Source organism: Mustela erminea, chromosome 1 (genome assembly GCF_009829155.1).
Source record: "Mustela erminea isolate mMusErm1 chromosome 1, mMusErm1.Pri, whole genome shotgun sequence".
Taxonomy (NCBI): Eukaryota; Metazoa; Chordata; class Mammalia; order Carnivora; family Mustelidae; genus Mustela; species Mustela erminea.
In genome coordinates, this window is record NC_045614.1 from 1,586,867 (window position 1) to 1,601,855 (window position 14,989).

Genomic DNA, 14,989 nt, shown 5'->3' on the forward strand with positions numbered 1-14,989 from the left:
TGGGATATAAGGCACAGCGCAGTGGCTATAGTTAATAACACTGTATTGTAGGTGGGAAAGTAACTATGTGCGTTGACTGATACCAGCCACACCTACTGTGATCATTTCAACAATGTACACAAACCTCAGATCGGCAGGTCGTGCACCTGCAACTTCCACAACGTAACATGTCAAGGACAGGTCAGTTTAAGAAAAGAAAAGAAACACCTCACTGAAAGAAGCCGGGCACAAAGGGCCACATACTACCGCATCCCACTTGTGTAAGACACCCTGCGGAGGGGAATCTATAGGGCCGGTCCCGGCACACGGCCTGCCCCGTTGTTCTCTGTGGTGGGGCAGGAAGTGGAGGACCACCTCTGGGCGCCCCAGCCTCCACCTGATGCCAGCAGCACCACTGCCCCACTCCAGTCCGAATAACCAAATGTCTAGTCACTTCCCCCTGCCATCGCCCCCAGTGGAGAACCACTTCCTTCCCCTCACCCTGGAACTTGCCAGGAGAACTCCTCCTTCCCAGACATCCCACCTTGGGGAATTGGGCTGAAACGGCCTCGCTTGGGGACTCCTGCAAATGTCACACGGAGACCGTGATTGCCCTTCCAGCCCTCGGAGGGCCGGGATGCTCACCTGTCTCCAACACCTGAAACTCACTCTGCACTCCTCTCTCACCAGGAGTCAAGGGCCCCACCTTAGAACCCAGGCAGGAACAGGCCCCAGCTAGACCGTCACTGCGCTGCCTTCCCGAAAGAGACTTGGGCTTGATGGGACACCTGGGTGGCTCAGCCGGTTAAAGCCTCTGCCTTCGGTACAGGTCGTGATCCCAGGGTCCTGGGATGGAGCCCCGCATCGGGCTCTCTGCTAGGCAGGGAGCCTGCCCCCCTCCCCCCGCCTCTCTGCCTACTTGTGATCTCTGTCTGTCAAATAAATAAATAAAATCTTTAAAAAAAAAAAAAAAAGTGACCTTGCGCTTGAAACCCGGTATCGTTGCCTGTGCCCTCATCAAACAGAAGAGACCATGGCAGGATGTAGGATGCGAGAACGAATCCGTGATGCTGCAGGGGGCAGGGCCGGAGAGGGAGGAAAGTGACTGCGGTTTGAGGGTGGCATGGGGTCACCTTGCCAGACCTCCCCGCCCCCAGACCTAGCTGCAGCCCCCTCCTCACCAGAGCGCCACTGAGCTGACCGCTGCCCAGCGTCCCGGCCGTCCCTCCCCCCTACCCCCCACCCGGCTCAGGGCCCTGCAGGGTCCCACCCCGCCCCGAACGCCTCTCGCCCCTCTACGCCTCCCGGTCTTTCCCGGGCCAGGAGGCCAGTCCCCTCCCGGCGGTTGCACCGACAGGCCTGGGCCTCAGCCCTCGCGGGTGTAGAACGAGTCTGGCCCCTACTCCCCACCCCGACCCCTTGGCGCTGGGCGGGGCTCGGGTGCCCGTCGCGCCCCCCACACACACGCGGGACCCCCGGGGGCTGGACTCCAAGTCCCAGAAAGCCCTGCGCTTCCCGTGGGTGGGGCCCTGGGCTCCCCCTTCCCCGCGCGGTTTGGGAGGTGACCGCAATTTTCAAATTTTGGCGCCTGACGGGCGGGGCGGGGACCGCAGCTGCCAGGCCCCCGCCCCCCTCCTCTGCGGAGCCCGAGGTCCGGGCTCCCCCCTCCCGCCGCCCCGCGAGGCTGGGCTGCCCCCTGCGCCGGCTGCCCCCGCCAGGCACGCAGCAGGACGCTCCGGGGCAAGGCCTGCGGGGGAAACTAAGGCACGGGACCCCCAGCGGGGCGGGGCGCAGGCGGGACGCGAACCCCCCACCCGCCGGCCCCTGGTGACTGTCTGCTCTGGGGACGGGGGTGCGGGTACGGGGTACGAGGGTCCGCGCCCGCACGGTGCAGCCCTCCAGGCCCCGTCCCGGCCGTGCGCTCCGCGCCCCTCCCGCCGCCGCGCTCGCCCCGCGCAGGGTTTGGCGCCACATCTTTCAAAAACCTCCGTGCAACGGCTGCCACTGGCTCCGGGCCCGGCTCGAGACCCCGGATCCTGAATTCCGGAGCCTGGATCTGTGGGGCCGGGATTCCGGAGCCCGGGGAAGGGCCGGATGCCGGAGCCTGGCTGGGCGGCGTGGCGCATTCCCGAGCACGGAGGCCACTGGGGCCTCCGGACCCCTGGTTCCAGAGCCCTGCGCTAACCCTGGAGTCTAGGAGCCGACGTTGGGGACCTGGGGGGCTGGAACCTATAATCGCAGGTGGAAGCTGGGCGGGAAGGGGGTCGCGGAGGCTGGCAGGCAGCCCTGGGTTTAGGGAGCGGACTGCATTGGAGACAGGGTCGAATACTGGCCAACTTCTCCCCGAGCCAGGCACTGGCGCTGGGGCAATTCGGCCCCAACAAAGATCCCTGCTGGGGGGGGGGGGCAGGGGGTACGGGGGGAGCTGAGAGACAGGACACAGACACACGCAGCACAAATAAGCAAATGACATGGCGTATGGGAAGACGGGAAATGGGGGAAACAAGGTGAAGGGGTTGGGGGTCAGTGGGGTATGTGGGGATGCAGTTTAAAATCGGGTCCCTCTGCAGAAGGCTGGGTTTGACTTGGAGAAGCTGACATTTAAGCCAGGACTCAGAAGGAGGAGTTCAACCTCCTGGTCTGAACGTGTGGAGAGAAAGCCTCCCACAGAACGGGACCAGGCCAGCACTGAGTCTAGGCCTGCAGGTCAGGCAGGGCACCGGGGGAGAACTTCCAGCAGGTGGAGATGTCCAAAATCAACCTTGGAGCTTCAGGCCACCGTAATAACACTAAGCCAAGAGTTTGGGATAAAGAGAGACGATAACTTTATTGCGATGGATGCCCGGCAAAGGAGGCTACGGCTGGTGGCAGCCTTCAGAAACCCTGGGCCCTCCCCAAGGAAGGCGCTGGGGCGTTTTGCAGGGAAGCACAGGATCTAGCAGGAATTGGGTTTGTGCTATCAGCCGTTTTCGTGGCGGTTCTGTGTTCCTGAAATAGAAAGATAAGAAGGGAGGAGGGGAGGTTTGCAGAAGAGAGGAAAAGCTTACTTTAAAATCAAGCTTCACCGAAGCTTAGTGCAGCCATTTTATTTTTGCTCAACTTGAAGCTTTTAAGTGGCGTCGGGGACAGATATTAAAGAGGGAGACGAACATGTAATCAGACATTGGCGTAGTAGCTAGCTATTGCTGCGTAACAGGTAGCCCCAAATGCAGACGCTTAAAGCAACTCCCATTTCTTCTCTCCGTTTCCAGGGCTCAGGAATCCTAATGCAGTTTAGCTGGGTCCTCTGGCCGGGGCTTCACCAAAATGCCCTTCCAGCTGATTCACACTGTTGATGGAAGGATTCAAGTCCTTGCAGTCTATAGGCCTGGGAGTGTCAGGGTCTTACAGGCTGTTGTCCGAGGGCTGTCTCAAGTCCTCATCCCATAACAGAGGATCTCGTTTGGGTTTTGAAACCCTCCCTGCTTGTCATAATAGGGAACCAAAACCCAAAAACAACCCGAATATCCATCAAACAATGGACCCACAGGTCCCTGTATATTTATGCTATGGAATATTATATAGCAGTGAAGAGGAAAGTGCCTTGGGGAACACCCAGCCACAGAATGGCCTCCCAGACGTAAGATCGTGCAAAGAAAGCAAAGCGCAGAAGAAATCCGACACTATTCTACCATGTTTATGAGAATTCCGAACCTGGCTGACCTGGCCGATGTGTCATTTAGGGGTCCTACAAACGCAATAGAATTGGAAGGAAAAGCAGACACAAAGGTTTTGTCTGGCGACGGAGGTGGCACGTGGGGACAGGTGGAGACAGTGGGGCTTCAACACGGTGGTCATATTTGATTTTGTAAGCTTGCTGGTTGTGAAGGTTCTGTTCTATATGCCGGACATACAAGTTATAGATGGTGTTTCTGTGTTTGATAGATTTCATCTTTCAAAAATGAAAAATAAAAAAATAAAAAGAAAAAGCCTCCTTGGGACTGCTATGCAGAGCAATGTGGTCCCAGCAGAAACAGACTATCCTACCACAAAAGAGGAATGGTAGTCATCTGACCTCAGAGAGGTGCTAAGTAAACTCTGGTGCTAATCACCTGGGGATATTTAAATGTATCAAATCAGCACACATTGTACACATTAAGGTTACACAATGGTTATATGTCAATTATATGTCAATTAAAAAAAAAAAAAAAGAATAGGAGCACCTGGGTGGCTCAGGAGGTTAAGTGTCTGCCTTCGGCTCAGGTCCTGATCTCCGGGTCCTGGGATCGAGCCCCGCATCAGGCTCTCTGCTCAGCGGGAAACCTGCTTCCCCCTCTGTCTCTGCCTGCCTCTCTGCCTCCTTGTGATCTCTGTCTGTCAAATAAACAAACAAACAAAAATCTTAAAAAAAAAAATGGGATGTATGTTTTTTAAAAAATAAATTAAATAAAAATAAATAAAATAAAATACAATTTGGTTTCAGGATGGCTGAGTGGCTCAGTTGGGAGAACATGCGACTCTTGATCTCAGGGTCTTGCATTTGAACTATGTTGGGTGTAGAGATTACTTAAGAAAATAAAACTTAAAAAAATAAAAGGCGGGGCGCCTGGGTGGCTCAGTGGGTTAAGCCGCTGCCTTCGGCTCAGGTCATGATCTCAGGGTCCTGGGATCGAGTCCCGCATCAGGCTCTCTGCTCAGCAGGGAGCCTGCTTCCTCCTCTCTCTCTCTGCCTGCCTCTCTATTTGTGATCTCTGTCTGTCAAATAAATAAATAAAATCTTTAAAAAATAATAAAAATAAAAGGCGTTTCTCAGTCACACCAGCCATATTTTAAGGGCTCAGTAGCCACAGACAGCGGCTTGCCACCGGCCAGCGCAGGTGGCGCGGAGGCTGGGAAAGCCCCCGGGGCCGGGTCTGCAGCGGCCGGGGTGGTGGCCGGTGGTGCAGTTGGACCTGGCCCGTGTCCCTTTCCGGACCTCTCCCTACACCTCCTCTTCTACCCGTCACCCCAATGCCCCGGACTCAGAATCACCTGTTTCCGGCACGGGGCGGATCTCACCCTCTCGGGCAGCCGCCCAAGGGCACACTCCCCGGACTCCGGTAGCAAAGGGCAGCTGGCCGGCTTCTGCGGGGGGAGAGGGAGAGGGTGGGTGCGCTGAGCTGCCACCTGCGTGCAGGCGAGGACCCTTCTCACAGCGAACAAACTGCCGGGAGGGAAACAGAGGCAGGCGGCGGGGACCTAGGTCGGCTCTCTCCATGCCCCCGGGGCCGGGGCAGAGCCGCGAGGAACGGAGAGCTGTAACTGTGAAGCAGGCTTGCCGGGAGGGTTTAAAGGGGTGAGTCCTGGGCTATCTCCGTGTAACCAGCGGCCCCCAGACTTTATTACCACTCACAGTCCTGGGAGCCAGGAATGGGGCTCAGCCGAGTGGCTCTTCTGTGCCATGCAGGGCTGACGGGAGTCACTGGTGGCGTCTAACTCGCAGGTGGGCCGGGCTGGGGCCTCAGGCAGCCTCTCTCCCCTTCTGTGTGGTCACACGTCCCCGGGGCTGCGGCCAGTGGGACTTCTTAGATGGGATCCCAGGAGCCCCCGCGAACCGGACAGGAGCTCCAGGCCTCTTGAAAGTTAGGCCTGCCGCGGGCAGGGCCCCTTCTCTCGTGCCCCAGCGGTCAGCGAGTCACAGATGCAGCCCAGATGTGCTGAAGGGGAGGCGGAATGGGACCAGGCCCTGCCGCTGGGCTTTTCTTTTTTCCTAACAACTTTATTGAGATGTAATTAACATACCATACCATTCACGCCCTCAAGGGCACAGTTCAGTGGTTGTTGTTTTTTTTCCACATTCACAGCTGTACTATATTCACCACAATCAACCTTCGAACGTTCTATCAACCCCAAAAGAGGCCCCATTCCTTCCCTTCCCCCAGCTCCCGGCCCCCACGAGCCCCCTTCCTGTCCCTGGAGGAGCCCGGTCTGAGCATGTCACACGCGTGGACTCACACCCCGTGTGGCCGTCTGTGTCGGTTCCCTCCCTGAGCGTCGTGGACTCGGAGTCCGTCCCTGGGGCAGCACATAGACGTCTTGCCCCTGTTCGTGGGTGACTGAATTCTGGGGTGTGGGTGAATGAACACGTTTTCACCCGTCATCAGCTGATGGACATCTGGGTTGATGCCCCGTTTTGGACGTCACAAACGCTGCTGCTATTAACACTCGTAAGTAGGCTTTTGCGCAGACACGGCTCTCAGCTCTCCAGGGTGGACTGGGCAGGTCAGATGGTAACTCCACACTCACCCCTTGCAGGAGCTCCCAGACTTGACTTTTCTTTTTTTAAAGGATTTTATTCATTCATTTGACAGAGAGAGATCACAAGTAGGCGGAGAGGCAGGCAGAGAGAGGTGGGGAAGCAGGCTCCACGCTGAGCAGAGAGCCCGATGCAGGGACTCGATCCCAGGACCCTGAGATCAGGACCTAAGCCAAAAGCAGAGGCTTAACCCGCTGAGCCCCCCAGGCGCCCCTACCAGACTTTTCCACGGTGGCTGCGCTACTTCACGTTCCGACCAGCGCATGCGCGTGCGAGGGTCCCAATGTCTCCACATCCTTCCCAGCCCTGGTTATCACCTGTGTTTCCTATTGTAACCGTCCCCGTGACCGTGACCGTGAAGCTGACGGTCCCGACACGCGTCTCTCATCCCCAGAGCATTTGTCCCGATGGGAGGACAGAACACGCTTGGGCGGCATTTTCTTATTTGGTGCACAGGCTTTTGAACCCTGAGAGGTGGGTTTTGGGTGTGCCCCCCGAATTCTTGCTCTGGGTCCCACAAATGTTAGGAGCAGGCTCGCGGGTGGTGCCCCCGGAGGCCGGAGGAGAGGGATTCGAGATCTGCCCCGGAGCTGGAGTTGAGCAGTTAGCCGCTGCGGGCCGGGGAGCGGAGGGGACCCCCACCCCACCCGGCCTGTCTGCGCGTCTGGCTCTCCTCCAGCCTGCGAGCCCCGGATCTTTGCTGGGTGTTGGAGCAAATGGTGTCTCCCCACCGCAAACTTCTGCCCACTTGGAACCCATGAATGGGACCTCATTTGGGAATAGGGTCTTTGCAGATACAATTGGTTAAATTAAGAGGAGGTCACTGGGATTCAGGTGGGCCCTGAAGCCGGTGCCTGGGGTCCTTGTGAAGACACAGAGGCACTCAGGGAGAAGTGCAGGTCCAGACAGAGGCAGGTGGGAGCCAGGCATCTGTGAGCCAAGGAGAACCAGCACCACCAGAGGGGCCCAGGACAGATTCTCCCTGGGAACTTCCACAGTCCAGCGGCCACCTTGACCTTGGACCTCTGCTCTCCAGAATGCGGAGAGAATAGACCCATGTCCTTTGAAGCTGCCCAGGACGGTGTATTTGTTTGTGGTGCCCCAGAGACAGCTCACAATGGGTGTGAAGCCGGCACTCTTCCGAGGCCCCCCGAGGTTCTGGGGGTCACGGCCCACCCCTACCCCCGCCCCAGCTCGCCCCTGGGGTCCGAGTTGAGAGAGGTCTCTGGGGACTGTGCCCTCCAGCCAAGCGATTGGCTAAGCACCGGAGAGGTACCAGCCCTCCAGCCAACGAGGCAGCGTTGGTGATGGTCTCGGACAGTCTGCGGTCCTGTGAGACCTCTGCGCGGAACACGACACCTCACTTCTCCCTGCAGTCGTGCAACCGGCACAGCTTTACTGAGCACCTGCTGCGCCCTGGAAACACTGCGGGGCGCGGAGCCCCCGTTAGGGCGCGGTAACAGTGATGTCGGGAAAGGAAGACAGTAGCGTGTTCCAGGACACTAACTGCTAAGAAGAAAAAAGGGGGGCATGGAATGCACCGGGGAGGGGTGTGTGAAACATCTTGGGGGGTCAGGGGAAGTCCCGCTGAGAGGGGGGCGGGGCAAGATGACCCGGGGCTGGAAGGGGGTTCCAGGGAGAGGAACGGGCAAAGGTCTGGGTGCAAGACCACATTCCGCACAAAGGGCAGCAGGAAGGGTTGCCTGTGGTGCTTCATCTGGGGAGGGTGACCAGAGGAGGGACCTGAGCACAGCAGCAGGGGGCCAGCGGGGGACATGGGAGTCCGGGGAGGGAGATTGCCAGGTCACCCCGGCAGGGCAGGGCAGGGCAGGGGTATGAGGAGCGCTTCCTGTGTGCCACACATCTTCTAGGCGACCCTTTCACTAGCCGGATCCTTCCCCGAAAAGTGGGAGTTAGAGGTTAAGTCCTCAAGTCAAGGATGCAGCAGGGGTGCAGATGGGGTTCGATCCAGGTGAGTGTGACCTCAGAGCAGAACCCCCTCCACCCCTCCCTAGGATGTGGCAGCTGGCAGGCGTCCAGGCCACCTGCCGCGGGCCAGCCCACCCCTCCCCCACCCCGCCCTCCCTCCTCCGCAGCAGTCCCCGAACCTGCCGGGCCTCCTCACCTCCTGACCCCTGCTCTTGTCACCTCCAGCACCTGCAGGATCAACCCCACCTCCTTGCAGCCGGTCCTGTCTTACCAACACCTCCAGCTTCAGAGGATGACTCACATCCACCCGGAAGCCTCTCCTTAGGGACAGGAATCACATCTTGTTCATCTCTGCAAAAAAAAAAAAACCAAAAAAAAACCACAACAACCGATGATGTCAGAAGCCAGCTCTTCTCCTTCTTCAAACTTGCCAGAGACTTCCTGGCACATCCAGAGGCCCCACCCCCACCCCCACCGCAGATCCCAAGGCCCACCTCTCGGATCGCATCTCCCCCACCTCTGCCCCTCACTAACTCTGCTCCAGCCACCCGGGCCTCCTGGGGGCTCCTCAAACATTCCAGGCACAGCCCCACCCCAGGACGTTTGCACGAGTTGTGCTAGAAGCACTCTTGCTTCATGCTTCCCCAGCCTGGCTGCTTTATGTCACTCAGGTCTCAGCTCAAGTGTCATCTCCCCTGACCTCTCCACCCAAAGTGGGGTGCCCGCCCCCGGCACCATATCAGCATCCCTTGGGCCTTCAATCAGTGCCTAAAAGTTAGAGGAAGTTGCAGCGCTTAAGGAGCCCCCTTGTAAGTGTGGGCCAGAAGGAATTCGGTCGGTGCTCGGAACAATCCTGGATGATGCTATGATATCCGTTAGCAGAGAGGGAAACTGAGGCACGGGAGTGGAGCAGGGGACTGGCGCACCCAAGGGCCCACAGCGGGACAGGAAGAAGGCGGGGATTCGAAGCCCAGCAATCAGAGCCTCCTTGGTCAGCCCACCCCTTCCATCGGCCCTTTGGGAGGCTCTGTCCATGCCCCACGCCCCTCGCACCCCCTCCGGCTCAGCTCAGGCCACCATAACAAAACCCCGTAGGCTAGGGGGCTTGAGCCACAGTCACTCGAGGTCCTGGAAGTTGGAAGCGGGGGATTAGCCCCGGCAGGGTAGGCCTCACCCGCCGCAGTCCTCACGTTCTCACCACGCCCTCCCACGGTATGGGAGGTGCCGAGCTCGCTTCCTCTCCTTATAAGGCCACTAGTCCACTGCGGGGCTCCGCCCTCAGGACCGCCCCCTCCGAGGCCCCGCCTCCAAGTACCGCCCCACGGGAGGTCGGGGCCTCAGCGCCGGGAGCCCTAACACCTCCTGTAATGATGGAGGCCTCCAGGCGGCCCCCCTGTCCCCACATCCACCCCAGGCCCGCCTTCCCTCCTGGGGGGTTCGAGCCTGGATTCCCCCCCCAGCAGGCTGACCCCCCCCAGCCTCCTTGCTTTGTTCCTTCATCCACTAAGGGCAACCCCCTGGCTCCCAGATTTTCACTGCGGGGGGGGGGGTTGGAGGGGTGGGTTGGGGGTAGGGGGCGGTGAGGGAGGGTTTAAAGGCAGAGTCCCAAGAAGCACGGCCTGGACTTGGGTGAAGCAGAAACTCAGGATGAGCAGTGAGATTTTGATGCTTTTAAGAAAGTAAAGCAAATGGAAAAAAAGAAAGAAATCCATGGATACACTGAATCAAAATTTTCAATCAGGGCAGATCAATCATGCTGGTTTTTCCCTTTTGGCTGGGTCTCCCATAAATGATCCTGCCTAGACGCGCATTTTACCATCCCACCCAGCCGGGACTTTGGGGAGCAGTCGTTGGAGTCAAACTATGGTATTGAGACGTTTCTCTCATTCTGGACCAGAGGTAATAGCCGCTCTAGCTTTTCACTGTGCAAAACGCACTGAGCTGGACACTGTAAGAGGGCGAGTTTTGTGGTATGAGAATTAGATCTCAATTTTTAAAATGAGAGAAAAAAGATTAGCCATCCTCGTGACTGAGTTTTTTTGTCGCTCCCTTAAATTTTGCACCCCAGAATGTTAATGCTTTCTGCCCCCTGGGCCTGCCCTCTTAGCCAGAGCAAAGCAGAGCTTCAAAGAATCCATGTCCAGACCCTTCCTAGGAATCAGCCTCTTCCTGAACCGCCAGGCTGTATCCTCTGCCTGGCAGGCCTCGCCCGTCTTCACCAGGAAAACACCCACTCATCCTTCGGCACTCACGCTGTTTTGCCTCCTTCCCGGTCTGGTTTCCTCCATGCCCCTGGCCCCCCACCGCTCCCTGTCCTTTCCCTCGAGGCTCCAAACATCCAGTCCTAAACTCTGGGGTCTTGGGATATTTGGAGTATCTGGAGATATCCTCAGGGAACTCTGAGCTCTGTGCCCTTGAACGAATAACACTGTCTTTCCACGTCTCTCTTCCTTCCTCTGTGAACTTGGCCGAGCTGCGAAGGGCCACTTAGCGGGGAGGGAACGCAGAGTGAGCCCCCAGCAGAGAGACTGCTTACCAAATGCCCAGCACGTAGTAAGCACCTGATAAAATTTCGGTCTTATTAGTACCTTCAACCAATGCAACATTACAAAAAATGGGGTTCCAGGGGTGCGTGGATGGCTCAGTTGGTTAAGCATCTGTCTTGGGCTCAGGTCGTGATCCCAGGGTCCTGGGGTTCCCAGCTCAGCAGGGAGCCCGCTTCTCCCTCTGCCTGCTGCTCCCTCTGCTTGTGCTCACTCTCTCTCTCTGACAAATAAATACATAAAATCTTTTAAAAATGTGGTTGCATTTATTGATTCTTGAGACAAAGAGTCTCTTTTTTTTTTAAGGGTCTCACTTTTTAAAAAAAGGATTTTATTGGGGGCCTGGGTGGCTCAGTGGGTTAAAGCCTCTGCTTTCGGCTCAGGTCATGATCCCAGGGTCCTGGGATCGAGCCCCACATCGGGCGCTCTGCTCAGCAGGGAGCCTGCTTCCTCCTCTCTCTCTGCCTGCCTCTCTGCCTCTTGTGATCTCTGTGTGTCAAATAAATAAATAAATTCTTTAAAAATAAATAGATAAGATTTTATTTATTTATTTGACAGAGAAAGACAGAGAGAGAGAGAGCACACAAGCAGGGGGAGTGCCAGAGGGAGAAGCAGGCTTCCCGCCAAGCAGGGAGCCTGACACGGGGCTTGATCCCAGGACCCTGGGATCATGACCTGAGTTCAAGCAGATGCCCAACCACGGAGCCACCCAGTCGCCCCAAAGGGTCTCATTTTTGAGGTGGGTACGGACATGCCCATTTCCCTCGCTGGGGAAGTCCCCGGACTCACGTATTCTCCCACGGTGTGTGTGGGGGGGGGGCTGTGGTCTCACCCCCAACAGACGCAGTCAGCTCTTCTTGGTGCCGAGAGGGACGTCTTCAAGGCCTGGGTCTAAGGCAAGGTGAGTGAGTCCTTTGTCTTGGGAACAAAATTTAAGGGGACACCAAAATCTCAATCATCAAGATACATATTTTATTTTATTTTTATGTTTTTAAAGATTTTATTTATTTATTCGACAGACAGAGATCACAAGTAGGCAGAGAGGCAGGCAGAGAGAGAGGAGGAAGCAGGCTCCCTGCTGAGCAGAGAGCCCGATGCGGGGCTCGATCCTAGGACCCTGAGATCATGACCTGAACTGAAGGCAGAGGCTTTAACCCGCTGAGCCACCCAGGCACCCAAAGATACATATTTTAAAAAATCAAAATCAGTGCCAAAAAAATCTATGGTGAACAAAAAAAGGACAATTATAAATAAAGAGAGGATCTGACGTACCTGCAGAGCTCACTTCCCTGCCCTGCCCCTAGTCCCTGCCCTACTGGATATTTAAAATCTTGATATTTTGTCTTCCATTGGTGGGGTGTTTTATTTTGCATCTGTTTTGATTTTGTAAAGAATACTGCTTTAGAATACAGTTGATCTTGATGACTGAGTTTTGTGGCATTCCCTTAAAAGTTGTGCCTGAGGCAAGTGCCCCAGTTTCCTTACCCCAATCCCATGTCCTGGTTCCATTAAGATTTTACTGATGACAGGGGCGCCTGGGTGCCTCAGTGGGTTAAAGCCTCTGCCTTTAGCTCAGGTCATCATCTCAGGGTCCTGGGATCGAGCCCCGCATAGGGCTTTCTGCTCCGAGGGGAGCCTGTTTCCTCTTCTCTCTCTGCCTGCCTCTCTGCCTACTTGTGATCTCTGTCAAATAAATAAATAAAATCTTAAAACAACAACAACAAAAAAGACTTTACTGATGACAACAGGCATCCAGAACAGCCAAAAGGCGGAAGCAACTCAAGTGTCCATCAGCGGATGAATGGATAAGCAAACCGTGGTGGGACCAGACCCTGCAGTATCACCCAGCGTTAAGGGGCGCCTGGCAGGCTCAGCTGGTCCAGGGGCCAATCCCGATTTCACTGGCGCTCATTGGATTACCCCCCTGTCAGAGTCTCCCTGGGTGTGGGGTCTCCTCGTCCCTCTCCCTCTGATCGTCCCCCTGCTTGTGCTTGCTCTCTCTCTCATTCTAATAAATAAGTAAATAAATAAGGTCTTGAAAAAGAAAGTAAGGATATCCTGGGGCACCTGGATGGCTCAGTTCATAGAGCATGTGACTCTTGATCTTGGGGTGGTGAGACCAACCCCACCTGGGGCTGGAGTTTACTAAAAAGAAAAAGAAAAAAAAAAAAAAAAAAGGAAGGAAATCCGGACTCCTGCTACACTGTCGATGAACCTTAAGGATGTTGTGCTCCGTGAAACGAGCCAGACACAGAAGGACACACACGGTCTGATTGCATTTATAGGAGGCACCTAAAACAGGCAAGCCACGGAGACAGAAAGCGGAATGCTGGGGGCCAGGGTCTGGGTTCCTGCTGAGTGGGTACAGAGTTTTGGATCTACATAGCGATGACAGTCTGATCGCCGCTGAATGGCACGTTTACAAACGATCACAATGAATTCTACCGCAGTAAGAGGTAAGCCAGGCGCACCCGAGCGGTAGCCGGGTCTGTGACTCGACTTCACGACGTCTGTGAAGTCATGTGTTGCACGTGTAAGATACTGTGTATCCAAAATGCTGTAACTGTCCCTCCAGTCCTGATTCCTCTCCCTCTCCTCTCCTCCCCCACCCCCTCCCCCGTCCGTCCCTTCCGGCGCGTCGGGCGCAAAGACCGATGTGGTCACCAGGTGGCGCCAGAACGCCTCTCAGCTCCCGGGACATTTCGCGCCCCCACGGTGGGCGGCGCGGAGGCGGCGCGATGCGTCAGCCGGACCGCGGGCCCGGGAGTCGGGGGAACCGAGCCGCGGGGCTGAGGCCAGACCCCAGGCTGGCGGGGGAGGGGACGCGGCTGTGAGTCAGCCGGGAGCCCCCGATCGCCCGTGGGAGGCCATCCCACGCTGGCCTGCCAGCCGGGCTCGTGAACTGCCTTCCCCGGGAGCCCGGGAGGCCGGCGGCAGCCCCTGAGTGCGGCCGTGCTTGTCGCACACGTGTGGCTTCAACACCAATGGCCAGTGGCTCGGGGGCGTGGTGGTCTCCCCAAGCCTCAGTTTCCCCTTTCGTCTAATGCAGATAAGTATGGACCCTGCTTCTTGGGTCTTCGACAAAGAAATGAACCGCGATGCCGGGAGCCCGGTGCGCGGTCCGCGCTCGGTGTATACCAGCGTCCATCCGGAAGGAGGAGTCAGAGCGGCCACCGTCCCTGCCCGCGGACGCCATGTGGCCGCGCGCAGCGCAAGCACGCACTGGCCGGCCCGGGCTTCCTCGGCCGCCGGCGTCTCTGCGCCGTCAGGTGCGGAGGCCGGTCGGAGCGTGAAGCGCGAGTCGCCGCCAGGGGGCGCGGGGCGGGCCGCGGCCCCGCCACCTGCGCCTCCCACGCGCGCTCCACCCTGAAACTCGCGGGGGGTGAGGAGGGGGCGACCGTCTGGTCCCTAGAGTGCCCGGGGCTGTGCAGCCCTTACTTCTGCGGACCTCGAGGCGGCGGCCGCTACCGCCGGCTGACATTTATTGAACGCTTACTGTGTACCCCTCATTTTATGTCATGCTTCCTGCAACTCCATGCGGCCGGGACGCATTCTCCTGGGGCAGGTGACACAGAGGCCGCCTTCGCAGCTCGCAGTTTTGGGGGGGCCTCCAAGCGGCCTCCTGCGACGGCCGCCGTCTATCGATCACTGTGTACCTCTTACTGCACTTAACGCTCCCTCCAAACCGGTGAGGCCGGCGTCGCGGGGCCATTAGGTTGGGACACAGGGTCCCGGAGAGGTTAAGTCACTCAGCGTTTGGGGTCCCCGCAGGCAGTCACCCCCTCCCCCGCACACACACCGCCTGGGAGGGATCGGACTGCAAACTGGGCCCCCTCCTCCTGCAGGCCCTCAGCAGAACTTGGGAAAGGCGCGGGCCGGGGACTCTCCCGGGACCAGGAGGGGATTCCAGGCCACCCCCCCCCCACCCCGAGAGTCTGCGCCGGCCTTGCGCGCTGGAAATCCCGCGCGCGCCCCGAAACGCGGTGCAACTGCCGGGAAATCAGGAGGAAAACTTCTGCTTTTTTTTTCTTTTCTGGCACTCACGCTCCCCGCCGCCCCTCCCCGCGCCCTCCTCCCGGCTCTCGCCCCCACGTGGGCGCCCCCCCTGCGCGGCGCTCCGCCCCCTGCCCGCGTCGGCCAACCGCAGCGGGCCTTTCTCTCGCCTTTGTTGGCTCGCCAATAGGAGGGGCGGACGCGCCGCCTAGGCCACGCCTCCGGCTGCGAGTCTATAAAAGTCCGCGCCTGCGGCCGCGGGCTCAGATCG